This window comes from Salvelinus fontinalis, chromosome 36, assembly GCF_029448725.1.
Source record: "Salvelinus fontinalis isolate EN_2023a chromosome 36, ASM2944872v1, whole genome shotgun sequence".
Classification (NCBI taxonomy): Eukaryota; Metazoa; Chordata; class Actinopteri; order Salmoniformes; family Salmonidae; genus Salvelinus; species Salvelinus fontinalis.
Window position 1 is genome coordinate 12,241,434 of NC_074700.1, and position 21,683 is coordinate 12,263,116.

At 42.9% G+C, this 21,683-nt stretch overlaps 1 protein-coding gene across 8 annotated transcripts in view; it reads left to right on the forward strand.

The window, feature by feature from the left end:
• Positions 1-21,683, forward strand: part of LOC129835211 (neurexin-2-like) — a 616,507-nt gene that overhangs the window by 43,271 nt on the left and 551,553 nt on the right. The gene's annotated exons all lie outside the window — the stretch shown is intronic.

The following is a 21,683-nucleotide window of genomic DNA, read 5'->3' on the forward strand; positions in this document are numbered from 1 at the left end:
CTCCTATGCTGTATTTGAAAGATACTTTTTCAAGAGGCATATTTGCGCAGTCCATCAACCTATGAATTTTGCACAATATCAGGTAGCCTTCAGTTTGAAGAGATATGATACCTTACTGTCACGCCCTGACCATAGTTTGCTTTGTATGTTTCTATGTTTTGTTTGGTCAGGGTGTGATCTGAGTGGGCATTCTATGTTGTATGTCTAGTTTGTCTGTTTCTGTGTTTGGCCTGATATGGTTCTCAATCAGAGGCAGGTGTTAGTCGTTGTCTCTGATTGGGAACCATATTTAGGTAGCCTGTTTTGTCATTGTGGGTTGTGGGTGATTGTCTATGTTAGTTGCTTGTGTCAGCTTCACGTTCGTTGTTCGTATTTTGTTTTGTATAGTTTGTTCAGTGTTCTCTGTTTATTAAATTCATGATGAACACATACCACGCTGCATTTTGGTCCTCCGATCCTTCCAACTACTCCTCCTCGGACGAGGAGGACGAAGAACGTGACACCTACAGCTTACTTACAAGATTGAGTTACACCTTCAACTTGAGGGATTCACAGTACAGCTCTCATGCTTTGAGTGTTATTATCCTGCTACCTTTTACGTGCTGTAATTGCATGAATTACTCTTCTGTTTTTGCCCTAATGCTTCTCTAACATAAAGTGGTACCTTGTCTTCTCCTTGTATCTCTCACTCAGACGAGATCTAAACATGTTCTCAGGCTCCATGTGATTTATTTATCTTGCAGATTGGTATGTTCCCCAAAGATAACAGGCTTTTGTTCACCACGAACACAGAACAGGCTTTTGAACGAACCGTGCGCTAACCAAATCTTTGTGCAAAGCTGTAAATTATGGATAGATACGATGCATGTTTCATCCCATCTTACTTTCACACTAGCGTTTCAAGTGGAGTGTGACAAATGATTCCGCAGCCTGAAAATGGTTTAGTCCCTCTAGTTGAATAGGTAACAAGAGGAAAACTCGTCAAAACATGGAAACGCCTCGGAGCTAAATCAAGGAGTTGTCGCAACTTGACCCTTTTCGACTTTAGCTAGCTGATTGGGCAAGTCGGTTAAATTTTGTTGCACTTTATCCTCTCGCCCTCGCTTCTTTGTCTGCTTGGTAAAATTGTTCAGAACTGGTTTGATGTGGTTTGCTCAAAGTGTTTTGGAAGTTAGAATCTACGTATAGGGAAAGTGCTTTAAGAGAAGTGTTCATTCTCCTCCTTAGAAATGCCCTCAAGCTTTATAGGTAAGCTTTGAAGTTGTCAATTGCGTCAGGTGCCTTCTCATTTATCTCCATTTCAACAGCAGTAGCAGCAGTGGCAGCAGTAGCCACAACAACAATATGTGGTTGATGTGGTCCTCTTATAGCTGTTGCCACGGAAACACTTTGGCAAGAGATTTTAATATCAAAAGGACGTGAAACAGAGCATGACTGACCTCTGAATGGATTGGAGTTGTTATATATTTTTTTGTATAGAGCAGTCAACAGTTAATACCTAGCCTTTCTTTTCACCATCCTTTCTTTCTCACCCCCCTCTGTCCTTCCCCATCTCTGCTCTGGCGGGAGACTGATGGCCTTCGGGAGGTCGCGAGAAACGGATGGGCCAAGTGTCCCTTTGTTATTGTGTGTGTGAGTGTGTGACTGTGAGACAAGGTCTCACCGGGCACTGTAACCATGGTAACACGACATGGAAAGTGTGTGTGTGTGGGGGGGGGAGCTCAGAGGGACCGACACTGGCCCTTGCATCACACCTCCTCCACCACCTGTACTGCTTATAGTGTGGCCAGATAGTCTCTCTATCACCTCTGAGCCCCTAACATACTGGGTGACCTGCGCACAATACGAGGGAGAGTAAGGAGAGAGAGAGAGACAAAGAGGGTGAGGAGAGACAGAGACATCACTCAAAAGAAGTGACGATAACTGAGGAGCGGATATCAGCGGCAAGCGGATGTCAGTGTGTCGCGGGCTAACCTTTCCCCCATGGCCATTATCAGACAGAAGCTTGATTCCTAACAGCAGTTGTTTATAGCCCCTGTAGGGACTGGTGACATGGGGTTCACTCTGGTCACTAAATCACAGCTAGGAGTTATGATATAGACCAGGGATGGGCTATGATGGGGGTGGGGGCCACAAAAAGTCTGAACTCATCACGGAGGGCGTGGCTGTCGGGTCTGCATACGTACACTACCGTTCAAAAGTTTGGGGTCACTTAGAAATGTCCTTGTTTTTGAAAGAAAAGCAATTTTTTTGGTCCATTTAAATAACATTAAATTGATCAGAAATACAGTGTAGACATTGTTAATGTTGGAAATGACTATTGTAGCTGGAAAGGGCAGATTTTTTTATTGAATATCTACATAGTCGTACAGAGGCCTATTATCAGCAACCATCACTCCTGTGTTCCAATGGCACGTTGTGTTAGCTAATCCAAGTTTATAATTTTAAAAGGCTAATTGATCATTAGAAAACCCATTTGCAATAATGTTAGCACAGCTGAAAACTGTTTGTCCTGATTAAAGACGCAATAAAACTAGACTAGTTGAGTATCTGGAGCATCAGCATTTGTGTGTTCGATTACAGGCTCAAAATGGCCGGAAACAAAGAACTTTCTTCTGAATCTCGCCAGTCTATTCTTGTCCTTGTTCAAAAACAAGGACATTTCTAAGTGACCCCAAACGTTTGAACGGTAGTGTACATCCATACCCACACATAGTCAGAGCCGGCCCTAGCCTTTTGGGGACCCTAAGCAAAATTTTGCGAGCAAAATTATATTCTTAAACTATAAAATTAAAGAGAGTTGCACACTATATATAAATCAACTCCCAGTCATTTATTTGGTAAATCACCAACATTTCGGCATCACTGTGCCTTCCTCAGGGTAATGTCATGATTGCTTGAACCAGGTTATGTAGACAAACGGTGCAATTAGTGCAACCAATGACAAGTGAGGGGTGTGTTAATAATTATTAACTTAATTAGAATGAATTGAGTGAAACTGTTAAAAAAACAATAGTTTATAGCATATTGAATATATTAGGCTATTGTTATCATATGGAAACATAATTCAATATTGTACACAATATTATATCAACATATATTATTGTTTAATTCAATTTCACACATATACATGTTGTTACATGTAATCTTTTGGTTCAACCTTAATGCATAATAAGCATCATCAACCGGGGGAACAATGGTTGTACCCTGAGAAGCTGTAGAAAGAATATATCCCTTTATAAGACTTGTTCATAAAAGAGAGAATTGTTCATAAGGGCCTGAGATCAAAGTCAATACTCAGACCACTAGGGGTCAACTAAGGGTCAATGCTGTTAGATATCTAGTAAGCCTCCCTTTGTCGTAGTAGGATCTCGATGTTACCTCCTCTCCTTGGTAGAGCAACATGCTCAATGCCTGTGTATTTGAGGGAGGAGATGGGATGGTTAGCTTCAACAAAGTGAGCTGCTACTGGATAGTCAATGATCTTACACCTGATTGAGCTGCGGTGTTCAGCGTTACGTTGTCTTTTCGTTTGTCCTACGTAGGCTTTCCCACATCAACAGGTGATGAGATAGATGACTCCCTTGGTCTTGCATGAGAGGATACCCCTAACAGGGATTTTTTTTGACCTGTATGTGGGTGTCTGAAGAAGGCAGGTCAGATCTCACCAAGCTATCTCAAGTATTTTTATTTTTTATTTCACCTTTAATTAACCAGGCAAGTTAGTTAAGAACAAATTCTTATTTACAATGATGGCCTACCAAAAGGCAAAAGACCTCCTGCGGGGACGGGGGCCTGGGATTAAAAAAATAACAAAAATAAATACAGTACAATATAAATATAGGACAAAACACGCATCACAACAAGAGAGACACAACACTACATAAAGAGAAACCTAAGACAACAACATAACAAGGCAGCAAAACATGACAACACAGCATGGTAGCAACACAACATAACAACAACATGGTAGCAACACAACATGGTAGCAGCACAAAAACATGGTGCAAACATTATTGGGCACAGACAGCAGCACTAAGGTCAAGAAGGTAGTGACAACAATACATCATGCAAAGCAGCCACAACTGTCAGTAAGAGTGTCCATGATTGAGTCTTTGAATGAAGAGATGGAGATGAAACTGTCCAGTTTGAATGTTTGTTGCAGCTCATTCCAGTCGCTAGCTGCAGCGAACTGAAAAGAGGAGCGACCCGGGGATGTGTGTGCTTTGGGGACCTTTAACAGAATGTGACTGGCAGAACGGGTGTTGTATGTGGAGGATGAGGGCTGCAGTAGATATCTCAGATAGGGGAAGTGAGGCCAAAGAGGGTTTTATAAATAAGCATCAACCAGTGGGTCTTGCGACAGGTATACAGAGATGACCAGTTTACAGAGGAGTATAGAGTGCAGTGATGTGTCCTATAAGGAGCATTGGTGGAAAATCTGATGGCCGAATGGTAAATAACATCTAGCCACGACCATGCTTACAGACCACCAGTGGGGGTTCCTTGAAACGGTGTGCGATTTATTTCAAAAACATTATTATTATTATTTTTTTGGTCTGATTGCAGAATATGCCAGTGCTTTTTCAGGATTGCTTTCATTTTCTCCAAACACTTGGTGTACTTAGTGCAAAACACTGTTGTGTTGTTTTTCTTCTTTGGTTGAGTTTTTAGCAATTCCTTGCTTGGTTTTAGAGATATTTTCATCATTGCAGCGTCAAGCGTTTTGTCCTTTTAGCCTCTCATTTAGAATGTATCTGTAATTTGTTTTGCATTGCTGTCAAAATCTGTTTGGTGGCCACATACTTGTTTAACCCTGCATAACTGGCTATATGGTAGACCATTCTTGAGGGGAAGGGGATGCACACTATTCGCCCATGTAGCAAGGAATTGCTATTGTCTCTGGGCTTTGTGTATAAGTCTGTGTGAAATGCCTCATTCTCTTTCATGATCCACATGCGGCCTCCCTTTTGACAGCAGAGAGAAAACATTGAAGTTTTAGAGTTCATTTCCTGCAATTCTACATATTTTGCCATAGGGGTTTGAGAAAATTTTGCAGCTATACAGATAATTCCCTGCAAATCTACACATTTTGGCATGGGGTGGAGCAAAATTTGTGCAGTTTTTAATATGATATCTGAGTGGGGGACTAATTGTACAATTAGTTGAGACCCGACTGAGTTCCTAAAAAACTCAGTCGCGTCTTTGGAAATTTGGCCGCCAATTGCCCAGCCCTCCAGGACACTTACACCACCCGATGTCACAGGAAGGCCATAAAGATCATCAAGGACATCAACCACCCGAGCCACTGCCTGTTCACCCCGTTATCATCCACAAGGCGAGGTCAGTACAGGTGCACCAAAGCTGGGACCGAGAGACTGAAAAACAGCTTCTATCTCAAGGCCATCAGACTGTTAAATGGCCATTACTAGCCGACTACCACCCGGTCACTCAAACCTGCACCTTAGAGGCTGCTGCTCTATATACATAGACATGGAATCACTGGCCACTTTAAAATGGAACACTAGTCACTTTAATAATGTTTACATACTGCTTTACTCATCTCATATGTATATACTGTATTCTATTCTACTGTATTTTAGTCAATGCCACGCCGACATTGCTCGTCCTAATGTTAATATATTTCTTAATTCCATTCTTTAACTTTGAGATTTGTGTGTCTTGTTGTGAATTGTTAGATATTACTGCACTGTTGGAGCTAGGAACACAAGCATTTAGCTTCACCCGCAATAACATCTGCCAAATATGTGTATGTGACCAATAACATCTGCTAAATATGTGTATGTGACCAAGTATGTGACCAATAACATCTGCTAAACGTGTATGTGACCAATATCACCTGCTAAATACGTGTAAGTGACCAATCAAATTTGATTTGATATAGACCTTGTGACACACCACTGACTGAGCTAGATAAATTCAAATAAGAGCTTTTTGGCTGTAGGACATATGATTTTGGCTGTAGCTTTACCAGAGGAAAACCCACCAACTTTAATCCGGCTGACACGCACACATCTACTCTGACACCCACACACACTAACCGCCATATCCTTTTGTCTGACACCCACACGCCCTCGCCCATAAACTCCTTCTCCCCAAACCCTAAGGTATGTTTCTCCGCTCTAGGCAATAAACTGTAAGGCTGTATAGATAGATAGCGAGAACTTGGGTGTCAGCTAACTTGGCAGGTTACTATGTAAGCTAATGACCCTTGAACTCCACGTTCAACATAGCTGTTTTTGAGTAGAGCACTTTTCTGCTGGGTTGCACCTTTTGAGAAGAAGGCAAAGGATTTTTCCTGTGTGTGTTTGAATGCAAATACATGCCTGCCAGCAATGCCTTCCCATGTGTGTTTGAGTGCATACCCTCCACTCCTATTCCATCCTGTTTCCTAGCTGCAACTTCTATCCAAACAATATATGCCAAAATAACTCGCCGTCATGCGTGCATACATTTGACAGGTCCCAGGAATCGAACCCACTACCCTGGCGTTACAAGTGACATGCTCTACCCAATGAGCTACAAAGGACCACAAGAATAGTAAATGCTGGAGCTGCTCTGTTGTCTAGAAGGCCCATGTTCTCCTCTGTCATACTCTACTGGAACTCAGATGGAGAAAGGAGGAGGAAAAGGTGAAATGTTCCCCATTATTTATCTACAACAGCCGCTACAAAAGTCCTCATTTCACATGAAATACTACGTGAAACGGTTGTTTCAGACACTCCCCTGTCAATCTTTTTTTCTGCCACGAACGACGACGCAAAATCTATTATTTCTCAAACTCAAGAAAGTGGATGGTTCCCACCGCTTATGGTTAATTTATACCTGTTACGCGATTGAATTTCAGTTCTTAGAAGATTACGTTTGAGAAGATTGGAGTCGGGTAAGGGAAAGAAGGTTTCTTTTAAGAGATGGGGAAGGGAGCGATGATTTAGATTGGACAACTTCTAGGGAAGGACAACCTTTTGCTTCTGCTCAAAAATACATCGTTATGGGATTCTCTGAGTGCGTGCTTCTGTCATGGGCTTGAAAGTGCCATCGTCTGCTCTCAATTTACTGCGAGCTGGTCCCATCTCGCTCTAGCAGTGGTGTAATGTACTTAAGTAAAAATACTTTAAAGTACTACTTAAATAGTTTTTTGGGGGTATCTGTACTTTACTATTTATATTTTTGACTATTCCTGAAGAAAATAATGTACTTTTTACTCCATACATTTCCCCTGACACCCAAAAGTACTTGTTACATTTTGAATGTGTAGAAGGTCAAGAAAATGGTCCAATTCAAGAGAATATCCATGGTTCTCCCTACTGCCTCTGATCTGGCAGACTCACTAATGATGTCTGAGTGTTGGAGCGTGCCCCTGGCTATCCTTAAATGTAAAAAAAAGAAAAATGTGCCGTCTGCTTTGCCTAATATAAGGATTTTGAAATGATTTACACTTTTACTTTGGATACCTAAGTTTCTTTTAGCAATTACAATTTTGGTATTTGGTATTTTATTAGGATCCCTATTAGCTGTTGCAAAAGCAGCAGCTACTCTTCCTGGGGTCCACACAAAACATGAAACATAATACAGAATGACATAATACAGGACATCATTAGACAAGAGCAGCTCAAGGACAAAACTACACACTTTTGGTACTTAAGTATATTTAAAACCAAATACTTTTACTCAAGTAGTATTTTACTGGGTGACTTTCACTTTTACTTGAGTCAATCTCTATTAAGGTACCTTTTTCTTTTACTCAAGTATGACAATTGGCTACTTCTTCCACCACTGCTCTATAGCTGTACGTATACAGTATATACACATCATACCTAAACACTTAATAGTGGAGGGCGGACAGCAGAGACTGGGACTCCTTTTAAGGAAGGTTAGGTGGTGTTGCCTTGTAAAGATGTGTGTGTGTGTGTGTTCACACTAGAGCCGTGTGTGTGTCTTCGAAGGTCTATGATGAGTGCGACCTGGATAAAAATAGCTGTCACTCTCACCCTGCTTTTCCCTGCAGTCTTTTTGTCATACATATTTTGCAGAGCCGCTCTTGCTAAGCACTAAGTCTGTCTCTTTTCACCACTCTGTGGATGTCTAGAGTATTTAGAAATGGACACGCGCCCGTGCACAAACACACACCAAACGCACTTACCCTGTCTACGCAGACCTATTCTTTGACACGTGTAGTACTTAATTACTACATATTTTCAGCAGTGTTAGATTTCGAAAGGCATTTTGTTCTTTTTTTTTTTTTTTAACACACCTTGACATTGAGATTTCATCTCTTGCATGCGTCTATGATGATACTCCGCTTGCTTACTGTAATAGATTCAAAACTCTCAGCTAAGTAACAAGGTCTCATACTATTGTCCGTGAATCCGATTTTAAAATTAAACAAGCAAAGAAATTAAAAGGAAAGAGAGGGGGAAGAAACATAATGAAATCAATTACCTTCCGGCACAATGGACTTATTCTTATCACCTAACATCTCTGTTTATGGAGGACTACTTCATTATCACAGTATATTTGCTCAGCACAACGCATTATCGAGGTCATCTTCCAATGAAATTTACTACAATTTTCCAGAGTATTTTTATCCTGGTATTTTTCTACATGTTTAATAATGGGTCAAATGAGGCATATGTATCTCTAATAGCTACATCAGTTGTGTGCCTGTGTGATGTCACCTGATTGAGTAGTGACTGTTATCTGACGAACGGTTGTCAGTGTAGTTGCAATTGAATCTATTCATTGCAACTATAAAATCAATGTCATACTTAGAATAAGCAAATCAGGCCTCCTGACTGGTGCAGTAGTCTAAAGCACTGCATCGCAGTGCTAGCTGTACCACTAGAGATCCTGGTTTGAGTCCAGGCTTTGTCGCAGCCGGCCGTGACCGGGAGAGACATGGGGCGGTGCACAATGGTCCCAGTGTTGTTTGATTTAGAGGAGGGTTTGGCCGGCAGGGATGTTCTTGTCCCATTGCGCACTAGCAACTCCTGCGGCGTGCTGGGTGCAATGCATGCTGACATGGTTACCAGGTGTATGGGGTTTCGTCTGACACACAATGGTGTGGCTGGCTTCCGGGCTAAGCGGGCACTGTGTCAAGAAGCAGTGCGGCTTGGCTGGGTTGTGTTTCGGAGGATGCATGGCTCTCGACCTTCGCCTCTCCCAAGCCCGTACGGGAGTTGCAGCGATGGGACAAGACTGTAACGACGAGTTGGATATCACGATAAAGGGGTAAAACATTTTTTATTAAAGAAATTAGCAAATTATGCACAAGAAAAACACTAAGATACTTGTAGTGAATTCCAGTTTCTCCTTCCCTCCTGTGTGCTAATAACTTCCGTTTGCCTAAGCATTACTGTTTGCCTACTGTGTCTGTTCTGGGAATAAAGTGAGGGAACGAAAAAGCAATTGACCATAAAGTGTGAAAAACTCTAGGTCTCAAATCATTAAGACATGGTATCACAGTGTAAGGGAAGTGAGAGCAGCAGACTTTGACTGTGAGCAAAATGATGTTGATACATTATTAGACAGGCACCGCTCAAGGCGAGAAGGGGGCCTTGCCTTAAGGCGTCCGCATGCTTCCCAGCTGAAACAGTTCGGAAGAGTTTGTGCATATATTATGAGGACATTTTGTGGCGTTTTTGTTCATTTTGGACGTCGGTGAATGTTTTTTTCTGCTGTTTGAGCACATCATCTTTTCTGGAGGCAAGGTGAAGTCAGCAGTCGAAGTCTAGCCCCTTCGTCGGTGATCGGTCAACACTAGGGATTCTTCAATAAAGTCTTTGTTGTCATCTAACGAGAGACGACTCGTTTTCATGCACATTTTCTACTGCACCAAACATCTTAGTGAGATGTAAAATTGCGCCACTAAGATCTCCCCTGCAAAAACATCAATGTGAGTTTTCTTAGATTCATTCGGACTACTTTGAGGATACTGGCTACGGCATCTCAAAATGGACAAACAAGCATGCTGACGCCTTTCCACGGCTCTCCCTCGCTGGCCCACACCACTTGGCTCAACGTTGATTAGGTCACCTCAGCCTCAGTTTTCCTATCTTTCTCTTTATTGGCTAATCGGCTTAGTGTTCCCGTGGGGCTCAAGACACGTACTGTAGGATCAGTATGCCGCAAGACCTCTGTTCTCTCTCTCTCTCTCTCACGCCCTTTACTCTCTCTCTCTTTCACTTGCTCACTCTCTAACATTCACTCGGTGTCTCGTCTCGTCTTCTCTTGTACTTATACACCTCAAACACACATGTTCACACTCGCAAATGCACGCACGCAAACAAGAGCAGAAGGGAGAGAGGGAGAGAGGGAGGGAGCGAGAGGGAGAGAGGGAATTCTGATCCTTTACTACAGGTGATACAAAAGATGTTCAACTTAAAGGAAATTAATTATTTACACGTTTTCTCTTCGGTGTTTAAAGGCATTTCATCCTTTCCTCTCCTTTTCACCGCTCTCAACAGGGATTGACAGAGACAGAGGGCTGGAGGAGGGCATGTAGCAGAGTTACGTTGTCATGATTGTATTGCTGATGCCTTGGGTCATAATCCAGGCTGGATCGTCTGTGACTTATTACTGTAAATATCAGCATAATATGTGCTCTGGCACACAGACATTACCCTATAGTTGATCCACCTTCGTCTGGAAAACAGATCAGGTCAGGTCATGTACTGCACTTCCACGTGACGTATCCATTCAGAAGATACGTTTTTACATAACCGTGGAGGATGGTAATTAAAAGCATTCTCCTTTACCTCTACAGTGGTTATATAGGCTAGTCATAGCATTATGCTACATGTTTAGATTTTTTATTTTACTAGGCAAGTCAGTTAAGAACAATGACAACCTAGGAGCAGTGGGTTAACTGGGGTAGCAGGGGCAGAACGACAGATTCTTACCTTGTCAGCTCGGGGATTTGATGTAGCAATCTTTCGGTTACTGGCCCAACACTCTAACCACTAGGCTACCTGCCGCCCCATTAATGGTATTCATATAAATCTAAGAGTCCTTTACAGAGTAGAGAACATAATACAAGTAATACTCACAATGGTAGCATATTAGCATCAGGCTACATGTTCACGTTGTTAATGGGTATTAATATAAATCTAAGAGTACTTTACAGAGTAGAGAACATGATTAAAGTAATCCTCACAATTGTAAGAGCATTAGCATCAGGCTACATTTTGACATTGTCGATAGTATTATTTTTAAGGTTATGCGTGCATTACTCTGCATAGAAGATTATGCTAATGATGCTAGTATGAACATATTCATTACAGTGGGAGTAGCACTAGCAAATAGTAACTTGGTTTTGAGTGTGTTATCGACTAGGCAAGGAAAGACGCTAAGGAAGATGCTAATAATAGTCGGGGAGTTAGCTTGGCGTGGTACCAGCGTTGTGCTTTCTAACGCTCTCCTAGTGTGTCCTGGCTGGTGGGGAGTGAAGGAGTCTGGGAGATAAAAGGCTTTGTCTGTCGTTAGGGTCCCCGCAGATGTCAGTTTAGCATTTCCCCACTAATGGTTAAGGTTAGGATTAGGGGAGAGGGAGCTGATCCTAGATCTGTACCTAGGGGAAACATTACCCTGGATGCTCCGTGTAAACACACATGCAATTGTGAGGGTGCACATGCGGAGAGTGGAAATAAAGCCTTAGAGACTTGCATATCTCCCAGCTTGCAGGGTCTGGTGTGGAACCCACACAATCCAAACCCTTCCCCTTTCTCTCCCTCTTCTTCCCCCTCTCCCTCTCTCTCATCCTGTCGGTCTCTCCTCCCACATCCCCCTCTCTTTCTCTCTCCTATTGTGCTCCATTTAACTTCACAAACACAGTGTGCTACCCCTGCTCCCTCTGAACAGACCAATTCTCGGCTAATCTCATCTCTGTGAATCACAGAGGAAACGTCGGATCCAGCCGCCACAAACCCATGACAGGCCAATATTTACACAGGCCAGACAACAAGAATGCCTCTGAAGAATCTGTGGGAAATTCCCTCGTATTTCAATGCACTGCCAAACTCAATGCTGCAGAACTCACACTTGCTGAGAGGATACGTGCTTTGGCTGGGTGGGTTACTATAAAGAGATATGTAGTTTTATAATGAAAAGATGATATACCGTACCGGTGCTCAGTGTCTCCACAGTGAGTTATTGCTTAGTTGGGAAGAGAAATTGGTTGCAGTATACTGTAGACTACAGTACAATACACATGAATTGTGAGCGCTGGTGCCCACAGGACTATGCCACTTGTGGAATGACCTCTACACAGACAGTAGTGAAAGGCCCTAAGCCCCAACTCTCTCTCTCTCTATCCAGACAGGGCCATGTCCTCAGCCTTCACCACGCTGTTCACTGACCTCACATGTATGGAACAGGGGAGGAGGAGACAGAGAAAGACCCAAATAAATGTGCTACAACACAGTTAGCTACATGCCCACAAAATCAACCCATCATTTGTCCTTGTGTTTCCTACCACCCTACCTCCCCCCTTCTCCAGCAGCACTATCATACCCCCTTCTGGCCCTGTCCTCTTGCCCGCTATCGTTGCGTACAGCTGGGGTAGGTGCTGGGGTGGGAGGCCCTTAGGCTGGAGGGTGGAGTGAGGGACAGACAGGGCCAGGGGCCGTGATGTGGGGCTGATACTACCACCCAGATAGCATCAGGGAGAACATGCTGACGCCCGGACAGCCTCGTCCTGTCCTCTCTCTTCACCTCTCCTCCCAGCTCTTTCTTCCCTTCCCCGCCCTCCTTTCTCAGCATTCCTGCCAGCGTGTTGCGTCTGTCCCGAATCTCACTTCCCTCTCCGCCAAAGAATGGGGGCAGGCCCTGTATGTCACTGGGATGGGTATGTTTTGTAAGTGTGTGTGTGTGTGCGTGCGCGCGCGCGTGTGTGTTTGTACACTTGCAACCGACCTCCAGTCTATGCCAATGAGCCTTTGCATGCCTACCTGTTCTCTATTCAACTACTGCTCATTCAAGCCGACCAACTGTAATAAAAAACCTCTTTTGAACCGTGAAGAAAAAACAAAAAAACATCCACATAATACAGCATCTGTGAACACCAGCCGTAGCGGCTGTGTATCAAAGCATGTATGATGTAGAATAAGCTAGCAGCTTGTGGACCAGCCGTGCTAATAGATAAACAGTGTGGGTGCTGAAACGAGGACAGCCACAGCTACTTTGAGGCTATAGGCTTATAAAACATCACGGGGCTAAGGGGTGTACGAAGCGTTGGACGGGCGGCATATTGGTGGCAACGCTGGGTATGGTACAAGACAAGGGTGTCAGGAGGGTGCAGGGAGAGGAGGGGTTAGAGGGGAAGAGAGGGACGGAGAGGGGAGAGAGAGAGAGAGAGGGGTGGAAAGAGAAAGAAAGCGGGAGGGGGGAAGAGAGGAGTAAGTCAGAGCAAGGGAGAGATTGAGAGAGGAGAAGAGAGAAAGGTTTAGATGAAGGAAATAGACAAAGAGAGAGAGAGAGACAGAGAGAGACAGGAAAAGAGACTTAAAGGGCAAGAGGCCAAGAAAGAGATGCAAATATCACACTGGCCTGATACAAGAGCCTCATCATGGAGTATGTCGTGGCTGTTGTGGGATCAAAGGCTTTGTCAGACAAAGCCCCTTGACTGGGCCTCAACAGAACAGAACACAGTGCAGGTGGTGGGGCTGTGGAATAATTCATGAGGACCAGGGAAGAGAGGCTATTCCTCTTGCCTGGCTGACTTCACCGCTTTGTTTTGATAGTGTGTGTGTGTGTGGCTCATTGTGGGTGGTGTATAGTGTAGAGAATGTATTTTCTCCCTTTCGGTGTTGTTTTTATTGAAGTAGGGCAATTACACAGAAACAGAATTAAGCCGAGACTGATTTTTCACTTAAAATGTATGCCAAGCAAAAATGTATTTCAAAGTTGAACAAACTATACAACTCCATGCAGGACTACAATTTACACTGAACATTTGACAAAAACACATTTACTGTGCAGATGCAAAGTTTGGTACCTTATGTGATCAGGTTTTCCCAAAACGTTTCAATATCTCCTCTGAATTCAGATTCAGACGTGTCTGCAGAAAGAATGGTGTTTCAGCTATGATTTGACACCTTGAGTTTGAAAATATCTCTTTTGGTTATTGAACTACAGTAAGTGAAGTGGATTCACACCCGGTAACAGAATTGCGGTAACGGAATTTCATCATGGGTCCCTGATCTGTACTATACAGAAATGCATAATTATGGATATGAATATCATTCTCTTCATGGTGATGTATCCTAAATAGGTGCACAAATGTAGAAATATGCAATATCCTCCGCTGCATATTTGGGTTTTTTCTACACACTGGCTGTTATTTTTTACTGAGCTCCTCCAACAAACATGACCAAATTTGGTTTGTCCAGACCGGACCAAATCTGAACCAATCATAGACGTCTACAGAATGTTTCAAAAGTTTCGACATCAAAGTACAGCACAGTAGTGCTCAGTCGAGTAAAGTTCAGTACAGTAAAGTTCAGTACAGTCAAAGAGAGTATAGTTCAGTACGGTACATTATAGTATACTCGACTCTAGACTGCCCTACTGTGTACTGTACTGAACTCTACTCTATTCTACTGTACTATACTCTTATGTGCTCTAATGTACTGTACTCTAGTAAGATCTACTGTAATGTACTGTACTGAAATATACTGTAATGTACTGTAGGGTTGCACATTTTGGGAAAAATTCAGAGTTGGAAAATTTCTGTGGGAATTAGCGGGAATATATGAGAAGTAATGGGAATATATGGGAATTAATGGAAATATATGCAAATGAATAATAATACCATTTAAATGTAGAAGTCACGCCCTGACCGTAGATTGCTTTGTATGTTTCTATTTTTTGTTTGGTCAGGGTGTGATGTGGGTGGACAGTCTATGTTTGTATGTCTAGGTTTTGTATTTCTACGTTATGGTTCTTAATCAGGGACAGCTGTCTTTCATTGTCTCTGATTGAGAACCATACTTAGGTAGCCGCTGTTAGTTGTGGGTGGTTATTTTCTGTTTAGTGTTGGTTGCACCTTGCAGAATTGTTTCGGCTGTTCTTTTTGTTATTTTGTATTCAGTGTTGAGTCAGTTAAGCGAATAAAGATGAATACGTACCCCGCTGCATTTTGGTCTGACGATTCCTCTTCTTCTTCCGATGAATTGACAGTAGATGTTTTTTGCATTGGATATATTTACTATATCATATGGAGACAGAAACATAAACCGTTTACCTTATCATAAGTAGACATAATTGCAAATGATTAAATCCTTCCAATAGAAATAAAAAATATATATATTTAGTTACGAATTGAACTTGAATTAAAGGAGTTGACTCTTCACATGGGATGATTTCACTGAACAACGAAAGAAATTATCCCCAATGATCCATCGCATCTCCCAAAAACGTTTTCAACATACATCTGTAAAATGATAGTCTAGAAACGAAAGCTTTGGTTGTCTTCCTCTCAGGCGCCCATGTCTTCTCCCTGGACCTCCTCAATGTCCACTTCTTAAACATCAGACTCTGAGTCCTCATCTTCACTGTCAATTTCCAACCCTGTTGAGGATGGCTCGTTGTCAGGCTCAAAAAGCCTCAAATTTGCCCGGATGGCCACCAATTTTTCAACCCTTTGATTGGTCAGCCTGTTGTGTGCTTTGGTGTGTGTGTTCCCAAACAAGCACCAGCTGCGCTCTGAGGCAGCTGATGTTGGTGGGATTTGGAGGATGATTGAGGCAACAGGGGAAGGAGCCTCAGATCCACAAAGTCCCTTCCACCAGGTGGCTGATGAGATATGTTAGCACGACTGCCATATTGCATCTCCATCCCAAAGCCCTTGCTTGGAAGTGTACTTTGCCAGACTGCCAAGAACCTTGCCCTCATCCAGGCCAAGGTGGCGAGACACGGTAGTGATGACACCATAGGCCTTGTTGATCTCTGAAACAGACAGGATGTTTTAGCCAGCTTACTTGGGGTCCAACATGTACGCTGCGGCGTGTATGGACTTCAGGCAGAAGTCTTCACGCTTTTTGATGTATTTTAGAACTGCAGTTTCCTCTGCTTGGAGCAACAGTGAAGTGGGCAGGGCAGTACAGATTTCTTCTCTTACATCTGCAAGCAGAGTCTGAATATCAGATAGGATGGCATTGTCTCCCTCAATCCATGCAATGGCTACTGCTATAGGTTTCAGGAGCTGCTTACCACTCTCTCCCAAAATACATCATCCAGGAGGATCCCCTTGATGGGGCTGTCCATATTGGCAGACTGATGTGGCCATTTCTTGGAGAGACTCCTGCCCCTCCAGGAGACTGTCAAAGATGATGACAACACCACCTCAACGAGTGTTGCTGGGCAGCTTCAATGTGGTGTTCTTATTCTTCTCACTTTGCTTGGGGAGGTAGATTGCTGATATAACTTGATGACCCTTCACATACCTAACCATTTCCTTGTCTCTCTTGTAGAGTGTATCCATTGTTTTCAGTACCATGATGTCCTTGAGGAGCAGATTCAATGCATGAGCAGCACAGCCAATGGGTGTGATGTGAGGGTAGGACTCCTCCACTTTAGACAAAGCAGCCTTCATGTTCACAGCATTGTCTGCCACCAGTGCAAATACCTTCTGTGGTCCAAGGTCATTGATGACTGCGTTCAGCTCATCTGCAATGTAGAGACCGGTGTGTCTGTTGTCCCTTGTGTCTGTGCTCTTGTAGAATACTGGTTGAGGGGTGGAGATGATGTAGTTAATTATTCCTTCCCCACGAACATTCGACCACCAATCAGAGAAGATTGCAATACAGTCTGCTTTCTCTATGATTTGCTTGACCTTCACTTGAACTCTGTTGAACTCTGCATCCAGTAAATGAGTAGATAAAGCATGTCTGGTTGGAGGGGTGTATGCTGGGAGAAGAACATTCAGAAATCTCTTCCAATACACATTGCCTGTGAGCATCAGAGGTGAACCAGTTGCATACACAGCTCGAGCAAGACATGCATCAGCATTTCTTTGACTACGTTCCTCCATTGAGTCAAAAAAACTTCTGATTCCAGGAAGACCATGAGCTGTTACTATCGATAAGCTGTCTGATTCATCATTTTCACCTTGAATAGAAGTAGAGGGACTTTTGTCAGAGGTTGCTTGTTGTGAGCGCTGAGGGAACTGTATATACTTGGCCAGATGATTCTGCATCTTTGTTGCATTCTTCACATATGATTTGGCACAGTATTTGCAAATGTAATCAGGTTTTCCTTCTACATTAGCTGCATTGAAATGTCTCCACACATCAGATAGTACCCTTGGCATTTACTGTAAAGTTTAGAAAATAATGAGTAAAAAAAACAAAATACAATTCCATGTACAGATAAAGAGTTTAGCAGTTAGAGTAAACAACTCCTTTGTAAGATACATGTTTTAAAATGAAACATGTATGGAAACAGGTGAATTAACACTCCTCAGTTAGCAGAAAAACATGGTAGCAAAAACTAACTAGCAGAAATTACTAACAAGTTAGAAACTATTTAAACACTTTCCTGTAGGCTGCTATTTACTAGTTAACAAACAATCATGTATGTCATATAAAATATATTCAAAACTTACCAGAAAGCATGTAGTCCTTGGCTCAGACGGTGTAGTATTGTGGGCTCAATAGCATCTCATTAGTGTGCAAGATCTTGAGAATCAGCTGTACATGTGATGGAAGAGTGCACTGTGCATGCAGAGGGTTGCAATTCCATTGAATTGGGGATAGTTTATACAAAATATGCCAGAAGACCTAGAATTGCCTTATGTGTATCCCACAAAAAAGGTTCACTGTTATAAACTAACTTTTTTGATGAATTTAAGCAAAATTCCCCAAATTCCAGGGCTCAACTTCCCATGAACAATTTCTGGAAAATTCTGTAAATTTACCGGAAGGTTTCCGTCCCTTTATAACCCTAATGTACTATACTGAACAATACTCTACTTTCCTGTACTGTAATCTGCTGTACTTTAATGTACTGTTCCTGACAAAATGTAAACTACTTTCAACGTTCATGGACATCAGGTGTTGGTCGGTGCTCAGTGGGTAATGATGCTTGTTACAGTAAATGGAAAGAGAGGGGGCTCATGTGTAGGTGTCAGTAAGAGCTGGGAGAGGTGACATTAATTGGAGAAAGAAACCAGTTATGAGCTGAACATAACAGTATGCCAGTGGAAGGTAGGGCTGTAGCAGGTGACCCAACTGTAGTTTGTGATTACTATGATCTCCCATTGTAGCCAATTCAATTACCTAAATTCCTTTGGGTGGTGGACCATTCATGATACACACTGGAAACTGTTGAGAGTAAAAAACCCAGCAGCGTTGCAGTTCTTGACACACTCAAACCGGTGCGCATGGCACCTACTACCATACCCCGTTCAAAGGCACTTAAATATTTTGTTTTGCCCATTCGCCCTCTGAATGGCACACACACAATCAATGTCTCAATTCTCTCAAGGCTGAAAAATCCTTCTTTAACCTGCATCATCCCCTTCATCTATATTGATTGAAGTGGATTTAACAGGTGACATCAATACGGAATCATAGCTTTCACCTGGATTCACCTGGTTAGTCTGTCATGGAAAGAGCAGGTGATCCTAATCCTTTGTACACTCAGTGGGCTCCTGAGTGGCTCAGCGGTCTATGGCACTGAATCTCAGTGCTAGAGGCATCACTACAGACCCTGGTTCGATTGCAGGCTGTATCTCAACCGGCCGTGATTGAGAGTCCCATAGGGCGGTGCACATTTGGGATAGGGTTTGGACGGGGTAGGCCATCATTGTAAATAAGACTTTGTTCTTAACTGACTTGCCTAGTTAAATAAAATAACAAGTATACATGCCTTCCTTTCTCAAAACATAGACTCTTAGCTTTCATTTGACATTGACCACCCACACATTTGATTTGACTTGAAAGACGGCTTGCACAATATGCCTTTCTATCCCCAAATGTAGCATATTTGGAAACATACACTGCACGTGATGGATGGACCTTACCAACCATGTTTTTCTGTCACTTCAACGATAGAAGTCTCTGTGAGACTTTAAACACACTCCCTCTAAGGCCAATGTACTTTGTATATACAGTACACGTCAAAAGTTTGGACACACCTACTCATTCAAGGTTTTTATTTATTTTTACTATTTTCTACATTGTAGAATGATAGTGAAGACATCAAAACTATGAAATAACACAAATGGAATCATGTGGTAACCAAAAAAGTGTTAAACAAATCAAAATATATTTTAGATTCTTCAAAGTAGCCACCCTTTGCTTTCATGACAGGTTTGCACACCCTTGGCATTCTCTCAACCAGCTTCATGAGGTAGTCACCTGGAATGCATTTCAATTAACAAGTGTGCCTTGTTAAAAGTTAATTTCTTTCCTTCTTAATGTGTTTGAGCCAATCAGGTGTGTTGTGACAAGGCAGGGGTGGTATACAGAAGATAGCCCTATTTGGTAAAATACCAAGTCCCTATTATGGCAAGAACAGCTCAAATAAGCAAAGAGAAACGACAGCCCATCATTACTTTAAGACATGAAAGTGCAGTCGCAAAAAACATAAAGCGCTATGATGAAACTGGCTTTCATGAGGACCAACACAGGAAAAGAAGAACCAGAGTTACCTCTGCTGCTGAGGATAAGTTCATTAGAGTTACCAGCCTCAGAAATTGCACCCCAAATTAAATGCTTCAGAGTGCAAGTAACAGACACATCTCAACATCAACTCTTCAGAGGAGACTGCGTGAATCACACCTGCTTGGTCGAATTGCTGCAAAGAAACCACTACGAAAGGACACCGATAAGAAGAAAATACATGCTTGGGCCAAGAAACACGAGCAATGGACATTAGACCGGTGGTAATCTGTCGTTTGGTCTGAGATTTTTGGTTCCAACCGCCGTTTCTTTGTAAGACGCAGAGTAGGTGAACAGATTGTGTGGTTCCCACCATGAAGCATGGAGGAGGAGGTGTGATTGTGTGAGGGTGCTTTGCTTGTGACACTGTCAGTGATTTAATTAGAATTCAAGGCACACTTAACTAGCATGGCTACCACAGAATTGTGCAGGGATAGGCCATCCAATCTGGTTTATGCTTAGTGGGACTATTATTATTTTTTCAACAGGACAATGACCCAACACACCAGGCTGAGTAAGGGCTATTTGACCAAGAAAGAGAGTGAAGGAGTGCTGCATCAGATGACCTGGCCTCCACAATCACCCAACCTCAACCCAATTGAGATGGTTTGGGATGAGTTGGGCTGCAGAGTGAAGGAAAAGCAGCCAACAAGTGCTCAGAATATGTGGGAACTCCTTCAAGAATGTTGGAAAAGCATTCCTCATGAAGCTGGTTGAGAGAATGCCAAGAGTGTGCAAAGCTGTCTTTAAGGCAAAGGGTGGCTACTTTAAAGAATATCAATATAACATATATTTTGATTTGTTTAACACTTTTTTGGTTACTACACCATTTCATATGGGTTATTTCATAGTTATGATGTCTTCACTAGCATTATACAATCTAGAACATAGTAAAAATAAAGAAAAACCCTTGAATGAGTAGGCGTGTCCAAACGTTTGACTGGTACTGTATATTCTAGACATCTAGGTTACTGTATGTTTAACTTCTCTACTGTAAAAGTTCCCCAGTGGTCCTGTGTGTTGGTCTGGGATTGCATAGACACGCCTGAGCAAGCTACTGTACTGTCTGTACTGTGTAGTCCTGAGAGCTTGCTGGGAGCAACGTGGCAATCTAATTGGTCCAGCTGAGAGCTGGGGCAGGGAGGGGGCAGCCGGTGTGTTCAAACCCCTCCATGAGCGGCTGCCCTGCATACCCACAGAATAACTAGAGTGGAGATCTAGTGTACTCTGTCTGTTTACAGGAGTCGTTGGGGAGGGTAGTGAGACTCTCTTATAGTGCACTGGCCAACTCAAAAGGTTAATTCACAAACTGGTTCACTGGATTCGAGAAAAACAAGTCCCACTCTACCCGTACACTGAGTATGATACGTTAGGCCACCCTAAAATCCACTGTCAAACAAACCATATTGCCCTAACCACAGTGTTTGTTTCTGTGTAGACATGTCCATAACAGTACAACTCTGTGAATCGTTGCTATTGGGGCTGAAAAAGGATGTACTGCTATTGCTTTTGTGTACAGATTGGCTCCCATCGGAGTAGTCTGGATGGAAGAGGTTGAAAAAGCATTGTTGGAGTATAGCTACAGACAGACTCCGCCATGGGCGTCGGACTCCCCCACCCCATCGCCCCCCCCTCACCTCAATAAAGGAGATGTTCTACCACCTCTCGACCCCAACTACTGTATCTGCTGGCCATAATGTCTCCCTCCCCCCCTACCATATCCCCTTTGTTGTTGTTATATAAAATATGACCGACAGTCTCGTTGTTGTTTGTTCCTTCTTCGTCTCTCTCACTCCGTCTTCGGGTACGATGGTGAGGATGTCATCAGCAGTGGATCACTTACATTCCACCTGGTTGGCATGGTAACAGGAAACAGGGAATGATGAACATTGACATCCCCGCCTCCGCTTGGCAGGAAGTGAGGCGTTATGGCAGAGACGTAGTATAGCGTTCTATGTAGGCGCCAGACACAGACACACCCGTCGTATGGGGAACACAGGA